Source organism: Dasypus novemcinctus, chromosome 29 (genome assembly GCF_030445035.2).
Source record: "Dasypus novemcinctus isolate mDasNov1 chromosome 29, mDasNov1.1.hap2, whole genome shotgun sequence".
Classification (NCBI taxonomy): domain Eukaryota; kingdom Metazoa; phylum Chordata; class Mammalia; order Cingulata; family Dasypodidae; genus Dasypus; species Dasypus novemcinctus.
In genome coordinates, this window is record NC_080701.1 from 29,944,038 (window position 1) to 29,962,048 (window position 18,011).

Genomic DNA, 18,011 nt, shown 5'->3' on the forward strand with positions numbered 1-18,011 from the left:
AATCGAGTGCAAGTAAGCTTCCATATTAAAGTCACAGGCCATGATGCCATCACATTAACAAAGCTATGTGACAACGCATTTATTTGAACACAGAAAGTTCTGCATTTCTGTCCTATGCTGAGTAAAGCTCTGCTGCTGCCTGATTCTCACGGGGTGATGCTTAGGCTCATGTGTCCACCTGGCCAGGTCATGGTGCCCAGGTGTTGGGTCAAGCAAGCACTGGGCTACTTGTACTGCAAGGACATCTCGTGGCCTCGAATCACCAGTGAGTTGATGGCATCGATGGCTGATTGCATCTGCCATCCCTGAGGAGGTGGCCTTCAGGGTGGAGAGACGTCTCATCCAAGGAGGCGAAGCCTTGAAAGGAGAAGTGTTTCAGCATTCAGAGAGAGAATCCTTGGCTCTGTCTCAGACAGCCAGTGTCTCCTGGGGCTCCTCAAGGACCTTCATCGGAGCTCCTGGCTCGCAGCCTGCCCTACGGAATTTGGACTCGTGCATCCCCACAGGAGACAAGTTTATAAAGTCTCAATGTGTTTACTGATATCACCTGAGGTTTCTGTTTCCCTGGAGAACCCTGGCTAATACACATGGTCCTTTTGGGAAGCCTTGTCCTCGGTTTCTCCACATCCTTTTAGTTGTGCTTGCTGCGATGCTGCTTCTGTTTCTGAAGAGGGAAGCTGAGGCCAAGCCAGTCTTGTGGTGACCTCCAAGTTGTCACACAATGTGGTATCAGCCTCCTTGGGATTTCCTAAACACTAACTCCACATCTCCCTTTGACTGCCAAGAACTGATCTGAGGAGTCACATAAAAATGTCAATATGCAGGGGAGCAGATGTGACTCAAGCAGTTGGTGCCAGCCTCCCAATTGGGAGGTCCTAGGTTTGGTTCCTGGTGCCTCCTAAACAAGAAGGACTGACACAACGAGCTGACAAAATAAGGTGATGAAAAAGCCAACACAATGAGCAGGAAGTGGATGTGGCTCAAGTGGTTGGGCACTCGCTTCCCACATGGGAGGTCCTGGGTTCCATTCCCAGTGCCTCCTAAAAGAAGAGCGGGCACAATGAGCAGAGACAACAAGCAGGCAGACAATGGAGCCATCCTGGGGGGGTGGGGATAAAAATTGCTTTTTAAATGTCCATATACAAAGAAGATGAGAATAGCAGGAATTGAGTAGACTTGTCAGTCACAGGCCTGTGAGACATTCCACAGCCCACCCAAGCAACCCGGAATGACTGCAGTCCTTGAGCTCTTCTCCATGAGACCCTAATAAAAGACAAAAGCAGGATCCATTGAATCCCAGAGGGTAGGACTGGTCAGGACCGACCTCCCTGCTTGGTAGATGAGGACACAGAGCCCCAGGTAGGAAAATGACAGGGAGTTAGCGATGGGACAGTAGGGTGCTAGCCGTGCGGCTCCCTCTCCAAGCTTCTGTCCGTCAGGATTTTCCGAGCTCACGTGTGTCCCTTGAAGAGGGCAGGAGAAGGTGCAGGGACGTCTGAGGGGCGCACAGAGCAGCGTGGGGAGCTGCCACTCTCCCGCCGAGTGGGAAGACGTGTCAGTGCACCGAGGCCGTGCGGGCGAGCGTGCGGGTGCAGCGGGGACGCCGTGGACTTCCGAGGCGCGGGGCTCGGTCACCCACTCGGGGTTCGTGTGGGCGGGAAAGGCTCTCGCGCACTGAGCCCGATGAGGGGCACTGGGGCTGGAACAAGCTCGCAGGGGCTCAGCCTCTGCAGTGCCGCCCGCCAGCCCCTGCCTCCGCCTCCGAGCTCCCGGCACCGCGAGGCTGAACCTGGCCTGAAGCCTCCAGTCGCTGCGGCAGGGCCGTCTGCGCATGCGCGGCCGCAGGTGCTTCCCCCGCCTTTCCAGGAGCCGAGGGCCTCGGAGGCTCAGCGCTTCCTGTTTCCAGTTTCCACATTTTACTTTTCAGAATCCGCTGACGGGCTTTCCCAGTCCTGACCACAGGGTGACAGCACTCGTTGCACTGAGTCACTTGAGGAAAGTCGTAGCACAGACCAGGGAGTCGCTTTTAAGGACTGTCCTGGGAGGAAAACAGATTGCGAAGAGAATGGGACCCTCGAGCGCTTCCTCGGCGAGCGGAGGAAACCAGAGACGGGCAGCGTGGGGAGCGCCGTGCTCAGCACAGGCGGCGAAGTCAGGAGTTTAGGGGGGGCGGTGAGGGGCAGATGCGGGCCAAGAAAGGGGAAGGGAAGGATGGGATGCGGAAAATAAGCTTTACTTAACGTCTGGAAGTATGTGTAAGGCCCGTAACCATGAGCAGACAGTGAACGCTCCTAAGTCACTGACATCACCTCTCATCGGAATTTGGTCTGCGCGGATCCGTTCATTCAGTTTCCAGGGCAGCGTCTAAGTAACTCAACCTGGGCTCTCCTGCCCTCTCCTGGAAAGAATGGGGAATGACGTTTACTTCTGCAAGCCCTTCATAAATGCTGGAAATCGTCGGCCAGCTCCACTGTGATATTTGAGGTACAATTTGGCAGGTGGTTGGGGAGGAAGGAGAAGCAAGGTAGAAGCAGATGAAGATAAAGTGACATATTCTCAAAATATGCAAACAGGTGTCAACCGTCTACTCAAACTTTGGTAATAATTCACTCCTGCGAAGGAGCCTGTTTTTGTTTTGACCATGAACTGAAAGTATTCTTTGAGATACTGGTTTATGGAAGAAAGAGCTCAGATCTTGGAGTCAGACCAACCTGAGCTTAACTCTGGGCTCTGCCACTTCCTCTGTGAGTGAACGACTGACTGTGTGAGCTTCAGCAGGTTATTTAACCTCTCAGCCTCAGTTTTCTCATCCGTAAATTGGGGACAATAATGTCTAAACCATAGGGATGAAATGATATGAAACATACAGGAATACCAACACTTGGTATACTTCCCCTTCAAGAAATTTCATTAAGGAAAATTATAAAATAAAAATACAGAAAACTAAGAAATGGAGAAATATATCTGGATTCTAGATTTTAAAATTAAGTTTAATAAAAATGACATTCCCTAGATAAAAATATTGGAGTTGGTAATGTAAGTCCAATTAAAGCCTTGTGTGGTATACGTTATTAAATTTTTTGAAGTTGGTAATGAAATTTACCTGAAATCAGCAAAAATAATACTAATAGATATTTTATGTATGACTTTTTCATGTCAAATTTTAAAAACATGACATTATGCTTATAAAGCAAAACTTATCAGAACCTAAGGGATTGGTTTAAGAGCAACAACTACAAAAAAATAGGATAAGGTAAATATTCAAGAAAAAAAATCAATAATTATTGAGATATAGGATAAGATAAATCATAACAAATAATTTAAGTACCAAACCAATCCATATTTACTGATTCAACATACACTTACCGAGTACCTACTGCAGGCTCACTTTCGAGTGTTGTGCTGTGGGTGTGTGAGATACAAAAACAAGCTACATGTGGTCCTGTTCCTTAAGGAGTTGACTTCTACCTGTGAAGCAAGACATCCTCAGGGGAAGAAAAGGCGACGTGATTCAAAGAAAAGGTGACGTGAGAGGTGACACAACTTTAACAGGGTTAAAGTTCAGCTGAGAAAACTGCAGTCACCCCTCGGGCTTAAGTGTGGTTTGCTGGCCTGGCAGGGGAGCGGCCGCGGTAGGCCAAGCCGCTGCCCCCATAATAGGGTGGCTGGTCGGACTCACCGCCACCCCTGAAGGGAGCTCGGCATGGGTGCAGAGTGCCCTCGGGTCTCCCCTTCTCGGCAGCCATGCTTCCGCGGCCGCCCCTCCTCCCGGATGGCGCCACATGATGCCTTCTTTCTCCCTGCGCAGGCGCAGGGTGGAAAATTCCAGTCTGCCCTTTTCCCTCCCCCCCCCCCCCACAGCAGCAACAGCCAGGCGTGGGCGGGAAACTCAAGTCTGCCCTCTACCCCAGCAACAGCAGCCACCAATCACTAAACCCTGCCACTTCCCCCAGCAAAAGCAACAGCCAATCCCTAATCACCACCCCTCCCCCTTCCAGTACCTCCCACTGACCTTTCTCCGGCAACCAATCAGAACAGGGCGTGGCTTCGACCAATCAGCCTTCCCCAGCCCCTGTAAAACTGTTGCCTCTCCCTCAATAAAGTTGGACTTTCGTGTTTACCTTGTCTCCGCGGTAGTTCTTCTGCTGTGCGCCCTCCAGTCCTGAGAGCCCCCAACAAGGGCCTGGCCTCCCTTGTCCCCAGTTCGTCACCTGCTTCTCTGGGCGACCCCCTTGTCGCCGGCTTTGCCGGGCGACCCCGTCAGCCGAACCGCGCAACCCCTGTGAGACCGACCCCTCGTCTGCTGCCGGACCGACCCCTCGTCCCAAGCGGGACCGACCCCTCGTCCAAAGCTGGACCGACCCCTCGTCCTCAGCCAGACCCCACCTCTCCCGACTGAGCAAACCGTCGCAAAAACAGGTGTCGTAGTCCATGGGGGGCAACCAGTCACTGAGGGTTGGAAAAGCCTGGGAAGACTTCAGGGAAAACAGAGAGATGGTTAATATTTGAAAGTGGTGGGAATTAGGGAAGCTGGGGCTAGAGACAAGACAAAGAGCCTGGTCTCTTTCTGCCAGCCTTCCCCAGCTCTGGGCCAGGGAACCCCACCTGGGGATGATAGACCCTCAGGGCTAAAGAGTTATTGCAGAAACTGCAAATGTGTAAGTACCATCAACTAAATGGGCTGAATAAATAGTGTCAGATGAGTTGCTTAGAGACCTGTGTATGTAACTATATTAAGGTTTCATAAATGATAGTTCTATCGTAGTTTAATTTGCAGGAAGAAGGATGTTCTTATTTTTATTTCATTTTTTTAACTTCTAATTTTCTGGCATTGTGATCATAGCGTGTTTTTAGTAATTTTCCTTTATGGAGCTTCATGTTTTCTGTTTGACTGATTTCTATGAAAGTACCACGTGTACTTGCGAAGATGGGTATTCTCTAATATTGAGAGATAGGGTTGATATATAGTAATGAGATCTAACTTGATTGTATTGTTTAGGTGTTCTATAGCCTCATTTCTTTTTTGTCCACTTGCTCCTTCTTGCAGCCACAATGATGTCATGAGGAATTTAAGTTCTCCTGGTATGAGAGTGCTGCTTTTTTTTTTTTTTCTCCTTGTTTTTCCTGCAATTTCTGCTCTATTCAGGACGTGTTGTTCTTTGGTGTACAGATAATCACAACTGTTATACATTCATTGTGAATGATGGTTTTTAGCATTATAAACATGTCCTTTTCCTTGTTTAAAGATTTCTATTCTGCAATCTACTTTGTAACCTCTGCTTTCTTATTGAACCTTAAAATTAATAAAATAAAAAATGCTTGCCAAAAGCATGACTGAATTTTTAGTAGTTTTTGGCTACACTGTGTTTTCCCCATACAAAGACTCTAAAAGTACAACTATTACCATGGGGGAGGGTCCATAAAATAGTTGTAAGTTAAAACACGATCTTAATAATACAGTGCAACTGAAAAAGAATGGACTACTTGAGGCACACTTGGATAAATTTCAGAGGTATGATATTGAGCAAAAGAAGCCAGAATCAAGAAAGAGGAGTATATTGCAGGATTCCATTTATATGAAGTTGAAGAACAGGCAAAACTACGTGACGAGGCTAGAAATCAGGAGAGAGGTCCCTCTGGGGCTGGGGTGGGAATGGACAGAGGAGGCACACAGGGAGCCTTCTGCAGGCGGGAAGCATTCTGTTCTTTGACCTGACTGGTATTTACACACATATACATGTAAATTTATCAAGCATATACTTAAAATGAGTGCACTTTACTAGGTGCATAACTTAAACAATTCTTAAAAGGAAAAGAAGGGAGGGGGGAGAAAAAGGAAGAGGAAGAGGAGGAGGAGAAAAAAGAAGAGATGACAAGAGAAGAAAGCACAAGAGAGGAAAAGAAAAGGAAAAGAAAGCTGGGCCGAGGAAAATCCTAGAACTTGAGCATGGTTTACTCTGCCCCACCCCACCCCTCCTAAGTTGCCCATTACATGGCCTGAAACCGTTCTAAAAATGATGGGAAGGAGTATTCATACGCAGAGACTATGAAGAATCAGCAGGTGCAGACACAACCAGATAGAGTGAAGGTGGATCCGGTTTTACCTGGATAAACCTGTGTGATTGAAGCCAGGTAAAAGGAAGGCCAGCTGAGCAGGAAGGGGCTTTCTGCCAGAAACCCCTGAACTCAGTGGCAGGGGCTAGGTGCCAGGATCGACCAAGGGGCAGCCAAAGTGAAGTTAAGGGGGCAAGTTTTGCTGCTACTACAATTTCTGGAAAATGTTTCAGATGTGGGGATCACCACAGAGTGGGGCTCCCGGCCTCATTCACCCCAGCCCCGCATGCCGCGTATACTTTGCATGGTGCAGTACATGCAGCATGCGTCCTGCCCCAGGCCATTGCCAGCAAGAGAAGTCAGGCCAGTTAGAGAAAGGGGATCCTTCAGGCTTTTCTAGCAAACATGAGAAATAAACGCAGGCACTTAGCCAAACTCTTCCACAATTGTCTCAAATCTGTCTCCGCCCCCACCCCCATGTTTTTATAAGCAAAACAAAACTATGAGTAATTAGTAATTGTTGGCAGTATGTCTTTAAATGAGCTGGGAATGTTTGACTAAAACCTATATAAGCTCTAATAGCTATCATAATAAAAGATTCAGGAGAAAAGATTTGGGGAAAGTAGACCATCGCCCATGAGAAAGAGGAACAATTTTTTTTTGGAAATTGTTGGAATGGAAATGGTGCGTGAAAATTGATGGTCATGTTAACAAGAATGAGGCATAGGAAATTCATGCAGAAGGGAGTGCCAGTAAAAATGAAGTCAATTTATGTCACAAAATCCTGGAAATGATTAGAAATTGAAGGTGCTGTAAGATACAGGACTGAACGAAGTTAGATTGGGGGGAATGTCTCTGTAAGACACAGTCAGACACCTGAGTCACATCTGCCATGTATATAGCAGGGTCTGCTCTGTGGAAAAATTGAGCCACAGATGCTACAAACTGAGGACATCAAACCCAACAGAAGACAGGAGTTAGGTGCCATACTTGAATCCGTGAGAGTAAATGAGGTAAGATTCTGTTCCTCCATCCCCAGCCACTTTGCACCAAGAACACTGACTCCACCACCACCACCACCAGGAGACTTTGTCACTGGAGATTTTTACAGACAAGACCTCCATGCCCTGCCATGAAGTTTTCCAATAGGAAAACCAAGTCCCGCTCAGTCACCCCAAGAGTTGGCAAGTCCCAGCCATGCACATAGTTTCATTGCCTCTTTCTTGACTAGGAATGTATCACCAAGCACTATTTGACATTTGAGGAAAGTCTCCAAAGTCAAAACAAAGAAACTGGAACAGAGGACACATATGCCAACATAGGGAGCAAAAGCTAGTTTCACCCACCTCACACAGAGAAGTAAAAAGTTTGGAACAAGGAAATGAGGTTAGGAGGCTGTAAAAACCTTTAAAGAGATATTACAAATTTTAGTAGATACAATGAACGAAATACATTAAAAAAAAAAAAGAGCTGGATAATTGAGCAAGTGTCAGAGAATAAAAGAAAAAAAGAGGCAAAAAGATTGAATAGGAGGAAAAAGAAAGAAAATAGAGGATTGATGCAGGATGTCTAACATCCAACTAACAGGATTTCCAGAGAGAAAGTAAAAGAAAACAAAGAGGAATTTAGCAAAGAAATGATCCGTTTATCAAAGAAATTTCCCAGAAAAGAAAGGATGATTTTCCATATTAAAAGGGCCCATCAGGTATGCAGCACAATGAGTAAAATAGACCATGCATTATTGTGAAATTTCAGAAAACCTGGAATAAGATCAAGAAAGCTAAAAGCAATAGCAGATCCCATTCAAAGGATCGAGAATCAAATGGTAGTGGACTTCTTAATAGTGACACCAAGTCTAGAAGACAAAGGAACAATGCATTAAAAATTCTTAGGGAAAAGATATTTTCAACCCAGAATTCTGTACCTAGACAGCTATTAATCAAGTATGACATTTTTAGATAACTGGTGTCTCCAATAATTTACCTCCCATGGGCTCATCTGAGAAAGTTATTGGAGGATGTGCTCCACAAAAGATGCAAACACTCTTAAGAAAGGCGAAGATACTGAATCTGGGGAAAAGAGATCCCAATTCTGGGGAACAGCATAGGGAAGCTCCAACACAGCTATCATGCAAGTTCTTAAAGAATGAGTCCAGAAGGACATAGAGCATGAAGGATGTCCCCAGGAAACAAATCAAGCTGATCGATTGCCTTCTGTGTTTGGAAAATAATAGTCAGAAGGCTTTTATAAATCTTTTGGAGAACCTGAGAAGAAAGAATGAGAGTGTTTTAGTTAAATAAGCTGCTCAAAGCAAATAGCATGAAATAGGTCAGATGAAACAATGAGAATTTATTCCCTCGTGGTTTTGAGGCCAAGAGAATGTCCAAAACAAAACATCATCAAGGCAATAGTTCCTTCTCGAAGACCAGGGTTCTGGGGCTGGCTGCCATCCTGGCTTGGACAAAGCAAGGTACCTGGTGGCGTCTTCCCTTCTGGGTTTTGCTTTAGTTTCTTGCTTACTGTGGCTTTCTTTCTATATATCTGGATTTCATTCTCATATAAAGGTCTCCAGCAATAGAATTAAGACCCATCTTGATTGAGCTGGGACACACCTTAACAGAAATAACCTCATCAAAATATCCCAGTTACAATGGATTTGCAACCCCAGGAATGGTTTTTCTTGGATGCATACAGCTTCAAAACACCAGAGAGCAATCTGGAAAATTAAGCAAACGAATCAGGTATTAGCAATACCAAGACAAAAATGTAGAAGAAAAAAAGGAAATGAACTCAGAGTACCATCCTTAGTTCAATAGTGAGTGACACTCATTATATTATAATAGTTTAAATAATTATTGATTAAATAAATTTTAATAGCAGGAAAAGAGAACAGCAAAAATACCAAATCCCCATCTGCCATAAAAGGAAGACTATGTCAAGAGATGTTAAAGAAAATCAGAATAAGTAGATTTCTTCAATGTAAAAGACAGAAAATTAAATAGTTATAAATTAGAAGTGGAGAATAGGATTCAGGGGTGAGGAAAGTTATAGCAAAAGACTTGCTTTTTTTGTCATATATTTAAGGTAATATTTGTTTTGTTTTTTAAATGTATGGTGAGCACAGACAGTTAGGTCATGTAAAGTTGCCTGGCATGTGAAAAACTCAACAAATAAATTTATTTTTATTAGAGAAACTATAGGTTTACAAAAAACATGCAGAAAATTTATTTACTCCATATGTTAGATATACATAGTCACACCATATATTCCCATATTTCCCCACTCATACAATTTTCCCTATTATTAACTCTTTGCATTATTATATACTTTTGTTAAAATTGATGAAATAATATTGTAATAATACTATTAACAGTAGTCCATAGCATACCTTAGGGTTCATAATTGTGTTGTATACCCTCAAAGTATTTATTAAAATTTTTATTTTACTAACATTTATACAACCTGAAATTTCCCTTTCTATCCACTTCAAATATATAACTCTCTGGTGTTCATTACATTCACAATGCTGTAATGCTACTTTCACCACAACCCATTATCAAAACTTTTCCAAGATACCGAACAAAACTCTATACAAACACTACTCCCCACTCCTTAACCCCAAACTGGCTCCTGGTCACCTGTATTCTACCCTCTGACTCCATACATTTGCCTATTCTATTATTTCTATCAGTGAGATCACACAATATTCATTTTATGTCTGGCTCAACATGATGCCTTCAAGGTTCACCCAAGTTTTCGCATGTATCAGAATAGCATCATCATCAATATCAGATTCCCAGGTATCAGCAAAAAGTGACAGGTCATATTAAGGAAATGGAAGATATGGCCCAAGCAAAGGAATACATCAAAACCCCAGATGAAACACAGGATTTGAGACAACTAATCAACAATGCTCATACAAATTTCCTAAGCCAAATCAATGAGTTAAAAGACAATGGGGCTAAAACAATAAAGGACATTAAGAGGACACTGGGAGAGCATGAAGAGGAATTTGAAAACTTGAATAGAAAACAGCAGCACTTATGGGGATGTCCCCCGCGTAGGGGAGCCCCACGCACAAGGAGTGCACTCTGTAAGGAGAGTCATCCAGTGCGAAAGAAAGTGCAGCCTGCCCAGGAATGACACCGCATACACAGAGAGCTGACACAACAAGATGACGCAACAAAAAGAAACACAGATTCCTGGTGCCGCTGATAAGGATAGAAGTGGTCACAGAAGAACACACAGCGAATGGACACAGAAGAGCAGACAACAAGTTGGGGGGGGGGGAGAGAAATAAATAAAAAAAATCTTTAAAAAAACACATTAGAGGCACGCAGTAACAAGCTTGAAATGGTAGGTGAAAGAATAAGTGATGCAGAATATAGAACAGCTGAAATTGAAGTGAAAAAAGAACAGAGAGAAAAGAATGGAAAAAAATAAGCAGGGGCTCAGGCAGTTGAATGATGACATGAAGCACAATAGCTTACATGTCATGGGAGTTCCAGAAGGAGAAGTGAAGAGAAAAGAGGCAGAAAGAGTATAAAAGGAAATAACAGCTGAAAATTCCCCAACTCTCATGAAAGAAATGAATTTACATGTCCTAGAAGTACAGTCTACCCCATCAGAATAAATCTGAATAGACCTACTCCAAGACACATACTATTCAGAATGTCAAATGCCAAAGATAAATACAAAATTCTGAGACCATAAGGTAGAAGCAAACCATAACATACAACGTATACCCATTGTATGAGTCAGTCTTCTCTAGGGAAACAAAGCCATCAGGAGATATCTGTAAGTAGTATGAGATTTTATAAAATTCTATCATGCAACCACGGGGATGAACAAGTCCAAATTCCACAGGGCAGGCTGGAAACCAGGAATTCTGATGAAGATCCCTGATGAGTTCCCAGGAGACATTGGCTGTGTGCCAACAAACTAGACAACCTAAAAGAAATAGACAAATTCCTAGAAACACAAATAACCAACATCAACTCTACAAGAAATGCAAGAAATCAACAAACCAATCACATATAAATAGACTGAATCACTCATCAGAATCTCCCAACACCGAGTAGAGGGGTCAGGTTCTTAATCTCTGCCCTGCATCCCACCCCACCCCTTTTTTCCTATCACTAAAGCTTTTAAAGACTGAGGAAATAGAGCCTTAGTGGCGAGGGGGTGGGGAGAGTTAACCACTGCTTCCATTTATTCAGGTGTGTTTGTGCAGTGTTCATAGCTGTCTGCACAGAGAGCAACTCTGTTTGTGAAAGGAGAGTAGGACTTTTTCTGTGAGGAAGCTAAAGAAGGGAGCCCTGACTACTCTATAATTAGAATACCTCCTCCCTTCTGGTGGGAAGTTCCATCTTTGAAAACATTATAGCCAATTTAGAAGTGGGAATTAGCAGTGAAAGAAGGTTAGCGAGATCAGGAGGAAAACGTGCTTATTCTCTTGGCTGTTAAGCGTCCCTGGCTTGGGGCTAAAATGCTCTAGCCCCAAAGCAATCAGAGGAGTAACTGAGAGAGACCCCTCCCCACCTTAAGAAGAAAAGGTTCCTATCTCTTGGTCCTCCATTTATAACACAAAGCAGAGTAGTATTTTTATATTTAAATCTAAAAACAAATATATGTATATAGATATGAATGTATGTATGTATGTATGTGGGTGCATGGGCATGTGTGTTTTTCTAAAGGAGAAAAAGCATTCTAAGTATGTGGAGGCATATTTGATGCAAGTAATGTGGTTAGAAATAAGGATCTCCTTTTGAGTGGGGGTGGAAGAGGTACTGCTTGAAAAGTTGGCTATTTAGGGCCATAATTCCCTCCCTACCACATACGGAGTTTGGTTGTGTCGTGCCCACCTTTCTGAAGGGAGTGGAAATGGTCCATTAGCAGGTGGAAGCAGGTGACTAGCTGTGGAAGTCACCGGGTTTAAAAGACACACATGTGCTTGCATATACCCGGGTGGGGTGGTTGGCAATACGAGGTGCCTGGCCAACTTACGCATGTTCCAACAAGGGGGTTCTGGGGTTATTTTCTGGTGGGAGTAGCATGTCGCTAAAGCAGGCTTTTTAATATATTTAAAAATTTTTTTAGGCAAAACAAGCATAGATTTTAATCATATTTGTAGGGTTCCTAAGTCTTTCTGTTTTATAGAATTTTGTATTGGCTTCAGTAGTCTTTTTCCCATCTCTGCCTTTGAAGAGATGGTGAAGGCCTGGAATCATACAATTATAATTTTGTATTCTGGTGTCTTTTTCCATTAGTGCAAGATATTCCTTTCCTTTAGGATTTCTGAAGAGTTATGTTTTTTTCTCTTATAATGAAAAAAGAAAACCTAAAAAAAATCTTCCAACAAGGAAAAGTCCAGGACTAGATGGCTTTGCAGGTGAATACTACCAAGCATTTCAAGAAGAATTAACAACCTTCTTGTCTAAACTTTTCAAAAAAATTGGAGGATGAAAAATACCAAACACATTTTAGAAGCCAGTATCACCCTAATACCAAAGTCAGTTAATGATACTAGAAGAGAAGAAAATTACAGACCAATCTCTCGAATGAACATAGAGGCAAAAATTCTCAACAAAATACGTGTAGATAGAATCCAACAGTGGAATTTTTTCCTATTATGCGAGGGTGGTTCAACACAAGAAAATCAACTAATGTAATGTACCACAAGCACAAGAAACAAAAGAAAGAATAGATAAACACCACCCCCTCAAAATTAAACACTTTTGAGGACTTTATCAAAAGAGTGAAAAGGCAGCCAACTCAATAGGAAAAAATATTAATATTTGGAAATCACATATCTGCTAAGAGTTTAATATCCATGATATATAAAAAGATACTACAAATCAACAATCAAAAGACAAATGACACGATTAAAAAATGGGCAAGAGACTTGAAAAAACATCTGTCCAAAGAAGAAATATAAATGTCAATAAAAGCCACGTGAAAAAAAGTTCAACATCACTAGCAATTAAGGAAATGCAAAGTAAAGGTACACTGAGATTCATTTCACACCTATTAAAATGGCCACAGTTAAAAAGACAGAAAACTACACGTATTGGAGAAGATGTGGAGAGATAGGAATGCTTCTTCACTCTTGGTGGGAATGCAGAATGATACACCACTGGGGAAGACTGGCAGTTCCTAAGGAAGCTGGATGTAGGCTTGCCATGTGCCCCAGCAACGCCATCACTAGGTACATACCCAGAAGAACTGAAGGCAGTGACATGAACAGACATCTGCCCACTGATGTTCACAGAGCGGTTATTCACAATTGTCGAAAGTTGGAAACAACTCAGGAGTCCATCAGCCAATGAATGGAAACAAATTGTGGTAAATACACATGATGGAATATTATACAGCTGTAAGAAGAGACAAAGTCGTGAAGCATATGACAACATGGATGAACCTGGAGGACATCATGTTGATTGAAGCACAGCAAACACTAAAGGACAAATACAGTGTGACTGCACCATTATAAAATAAATATATTTTATAAACTCATGGAGTTAATAACTAGAATACAGGTCATCAGAAAATAGAATGAAGTTAGAGAATGGAAAGTTGAGGGTTAATCTCTGCAGAGTTGGTAAAAAAGATTGTTCATAAATCTTTGGAAATGAATATAAATAGTGAAAGCATATCACAGTGTTTGTAACTAGCAGAGCTAATACATGGGTATGACAGTGGTTGAAAGGGAAAGTCTAAGGTCAAGTGTATTACTGAAAGGAAGGCTAAAATGTAACATGGGACTGTAGCAAAACCTTATGTGAAATATGAATATGGGTAATACTGTATGTATAAGACTGTTTTTCTTTGAAATTGAGCAAGTGTATGCTAATTTTTCAAGAAGTTAATATCAGGCAAAAATATAACCAAAGAAAAATATGATCAGTAAAATATAACATATTAATAAGCTTTCAGTAAGGATTTAAAAAGGATATATATTGCATTAGTCAGCCAAAGGAGTGCGGATGCAAAGTACCAGAAATATGTTGGCCTTTATAAAGGGTATTTACTTGGGGTAGAAGCTTACAGTCACCAGGCCATAAAGAGTAAGTTACTTCCCTCACCAAAGTCTGGTGCCAGTGTTGGAGCAAGATGGCTGCCAATGTCTGCAAGGCATCAGACTCCCTCTTCCCATCTTGGCTCCATGGTCTCAGCTTCTTCTGATCTCGCCTGTAGGCTAGGATAAATCTTGTCTCTCACCCAGGGCTCATTTCTTTCCAGGCTCAGCTGCTCTGGTCTCTCCACAAGGTCAGCTGTAGATTATCAGGTGAATGGCTCGTCTCTCCTCCCAGGGCCTCTGCCGTGTCTAATGGAGTCTTCTCTCTTTCCTCATGGATCTGCTTCTCTATGTGTTCACTTCCTGGGGCTCCAGCATTAAAACTCCTACTTTCTCCTCTGCCAGGTCATTTTCAAGGTCCTACTGACATGGCCCTATGCTTTAATCATTATTTAATCAAGTAAAAGTGAAACTTCTAAATCCAATCTAGTCTAATATGCCCAGAAGAACAGATCAGTTCACAAACAAACTCCAATGTCTATTTTTGGAATTCATAAACAATATCAACCTGCTACATATACTAAGTGAAAGAAACTAGACAAAAGTGCTACATCTTGTATGACTCCATCTCTACAAAATATAAATACAAGTAAATGAGAGAGACAGAAACAGAATGGCAGCTATGTACAGCAGGGGACTTAGAGAGATTGAAAGATGATTACTGAGGTTAGAGTTTTGTCTGTTTTTTGTTTACTGTTATTATTGGAATAATGAAAATCCTCTAATAATGATTGACATGATGAATGCACAACTGTGTAATTGTACTAAATACCACTGATTGCACATTTTCAATGGATTGTATGCTTCATTAATATGTATAATAACTCTTATTCTAACTCTTAGTATTATTTCATGGGACTATATATCTGCCCTTGTTCCAGTTCCATGATGGTTATTTTAAAAGAATTTTTTTACTTTATTTATTTTAATTTATCTCTCACCCCTCTTCGAGATGGTTCTCTTGTCTGCCTGCTCATTGTTTGCTCATCTTTCTCCAGGAGGCACTGGGAACCAAACCTGTGATGGCCAACATGGGAGGCGAGTGCTGAATGGCCCGAGCCACATCAGTTCCTCGCAGGCTGTGATTTCTGCTGGTTTTGTGGCATCTGTGTGTTTAGGCATCTTGCTACTGCAGAGGGCAGTGTCTAACTCTCGTTGAAGAGGGTTGTGGTGTCTAGCTCCACTTGCGATGGGTTATAGCATCTAGCTCTCATGGCAGTGGGTGGAGGCATCTGTCTGTCCTCCCCAGGAGGCACTGGGACCCAAACCTGGGACCTCCATGTGGTAGGCAGGAGCTCAATCAATTGAGCCACAACTGCTTCCCTCCATGCTGTTTTGATTAATTTATTATAAGTTTTAAAATTAGGAAGTGTGAGCCCTCCACCTTTGTTCTTTAGTAAGACAGTGTTTGGCTATTCAAGGTCCCCTTACTTTTCCATATAAATTTAATGATTGGCTTTTCTATTTACGCAAAGAAGGCTGTGAGAATTTTTATTGGGATTGCATTGAATTTGTAAATTTGTTTGGGTAGAAACGATATCTTAATATTTAGTCATCCAATCCATGAGCATAGATTGTCCTTCCATTTATTTAGGTCTTCTTTTACATCTTTTTGCAAAGCTTTGTAGTTTTCCATGTACTAGTCCTTTATATCTGTATTAGTCAGCTAAAGGGATACTGATGCAAAATACCAGAAATCTGTTGGCTTTTACACAGGATATTTATTTGGCCTAAAAGCTAAGAGTTACAAGGCCCTAAAGGGTCTGACTCAAGGTTACTTTCTCATCAAATTCTGTTGCCATGGTGTTGAAGCAAGATGGCAGCTAATGTCTATGAGGGTTCGGCCTTTCTCTTCCTTCTTAAGGCTCCATGGATCCAGCTTCTTCCAATCTCAGCTGGAGGCTGGCACAGGGCTCATCTCTCTCCCTGGGACTCATTCTTTCCAGACTCAGCTGCTCTGTTCCTGTCACAAGGTCAGCTGTAGACTATCAGGCGAATGGTTCATCTCTCTTCCCCGGTGGCCTCTGCTGTGTCTGGGAGCTGTCTCTCTTCCTGTGTGCTCTTCTGTGTATCTGCTTCTATGTTCTAGACTGAGTGTCCATTAATACAGCCCAGCAAGGGAACAGCCACTCAACCCTGCATGCCGTAATGACTTGATCGAATCAAAGCCCTAATCTTGATTTAATCAAGTAAATGTAAAGCCCTTGGATTTAAATCTATCAAAAAAGCACATCATGCCCAGAGGAACAGACCAGTTTACAAACATAATCAATATCTTTTTTGGAATTCATAAATAGTATCAACCTGTCACAACATCTTTTATTAATATTATTCCTTTTAGTTGTAATTTTTCATGCATTTTTTATTTCGTCTTCATCAAATTGTTCATTACCAATGTACAGAAACACTACCAATGTTTGTGTTTTGATCTTGTACCTTGCCACTTTACTGAATACATTTATTAGACCATTTAACTTTGTTGTATGTTTTCCAGGATTTTCTATACCTAGGATCATGTCAGATGTAAATAGGGAAATTTTTACTTCTTCCTTTCCAAATTAGATTACTTTTATTTCTTTCTCTTGCCTAATTGCTCTGGCTAAAACTTCCAGAATAATGTTGAATAATCTGATGAGAGTAGGCATTTTGTTCTGTTCCAGCTCTTAGAAGAAAGGTTTTCATTCTTTCATCTTTGAGTATGGATATTCATAGGAGGTTTTTCATATGTGCCCTCTTTCATATTGAGGAAATTCTTCCAATCCTGGTTTACTAACAGTTTTATTAAGAATGGGTGCTGGATTTTGTCAAATGCCTTTTCTGAACCAGTTGAGATCATCCTATGTTTTTATCTTTGATTTTATTAATGTGATGTATTACATTAATTGATTCTCTTATGTTGGACTACCCTTGCATACCTGGGATAAATCCGACTCGATCATGGTTCATAATTCTTTTAATGCACTATTGGATTTGACTTGCTAATATTTTGTTGAGGATTTTGCAACTATATTCATAAGACATATATTTCTGTAATTTTCTTGTCTTGTGGTATCTTTGTCTGGCTTTGGTATGAAGGTGATGTGGGCCTCAGAGAATGAGTTAGAAATTGTTCCCTCATCTAAAATTTTTTAGAAGAGTTTGAGCAGGAGTTGGTGTTAATTCTTGTTGGAATGTTTGGTAAAGTTCACCAGTGAGGCCATTTGGTCCTGGACTTTTCCTCTGGGGAAAGTTTTTGATTACTGTTTCAATCTTTACTAGTCATTAGTCTGTTGAGATCTATTTTTCTCTTAAGTCAGTATAGGTAGTTTGTGTGTGTTTAGGAATTTGTCCATTTCATCAAAGTTGTCTAATTTGTGGATGTACATATATGCTGTTAAAGCATTATTTCTGTGGGTCCAGTAGCAATGCCCCCCTTTCCATTTATGATTTTAGTTATGTGCATCCTCTCTCTTTTTACAAGTCAGTCTAGCTAAGTTTTTGAATTTTATTAATCTTTTTTGATAGTTCAATATTTTTAATTTTTTTTCTTATTTTCTTTTAAATGTTACATTCAAAATATATGAGATTCCCATAAACCCCCACCCCAGCTTTCGATTTTGCTGAGTCTCTCTATTGTTTAATTCTCTGTCATTTACCAAAACTGTAATCTTTCCTTCTTTCCTTCTTCTTGCTTTGGGTTCAGTTTTTCTCTTCTTTTCCTAGATTCCTCAGTTGTGAGGTTATGTCTCTGATTTGCAATATTTCTCCTTTTTATGTAAACTTTTAGAGCATCCCTTAACTTATGGTAGTTGTGTTTGCATTTTCATTCACCTCAATATATTCTGCAATTTACCTTATGACATATTCTTTGATCCCTTACGGTACCTTTTTTTTTAGAGTG

General features: G+C 41.7%; 1 long non-coding RNA gene across 1 annotated transcript; it reads right to left on the minus strand.

Annotated features, from left to right (window-relative positions):
* Nucleotides 1-1,120: 1,120 nt before the first annotated feature.
* On the minus strand, nt 1,121-3,757 carry LOC139437826 (uncharacterized). The gene is made up of 3 exons (XR_011647732.1): nt 3,367-3,757; nt 2,310-2,398; nt 1,121-1,263 (listed from the first exon to the last, which is right to left on the minus strand). It is a non-coding gene; the product is annotated as an uncharacterized lncRNA (long non-coding RNA).
* Nucleotides 3,758-18,011: the final 14,254 nt, after the last annotated feature.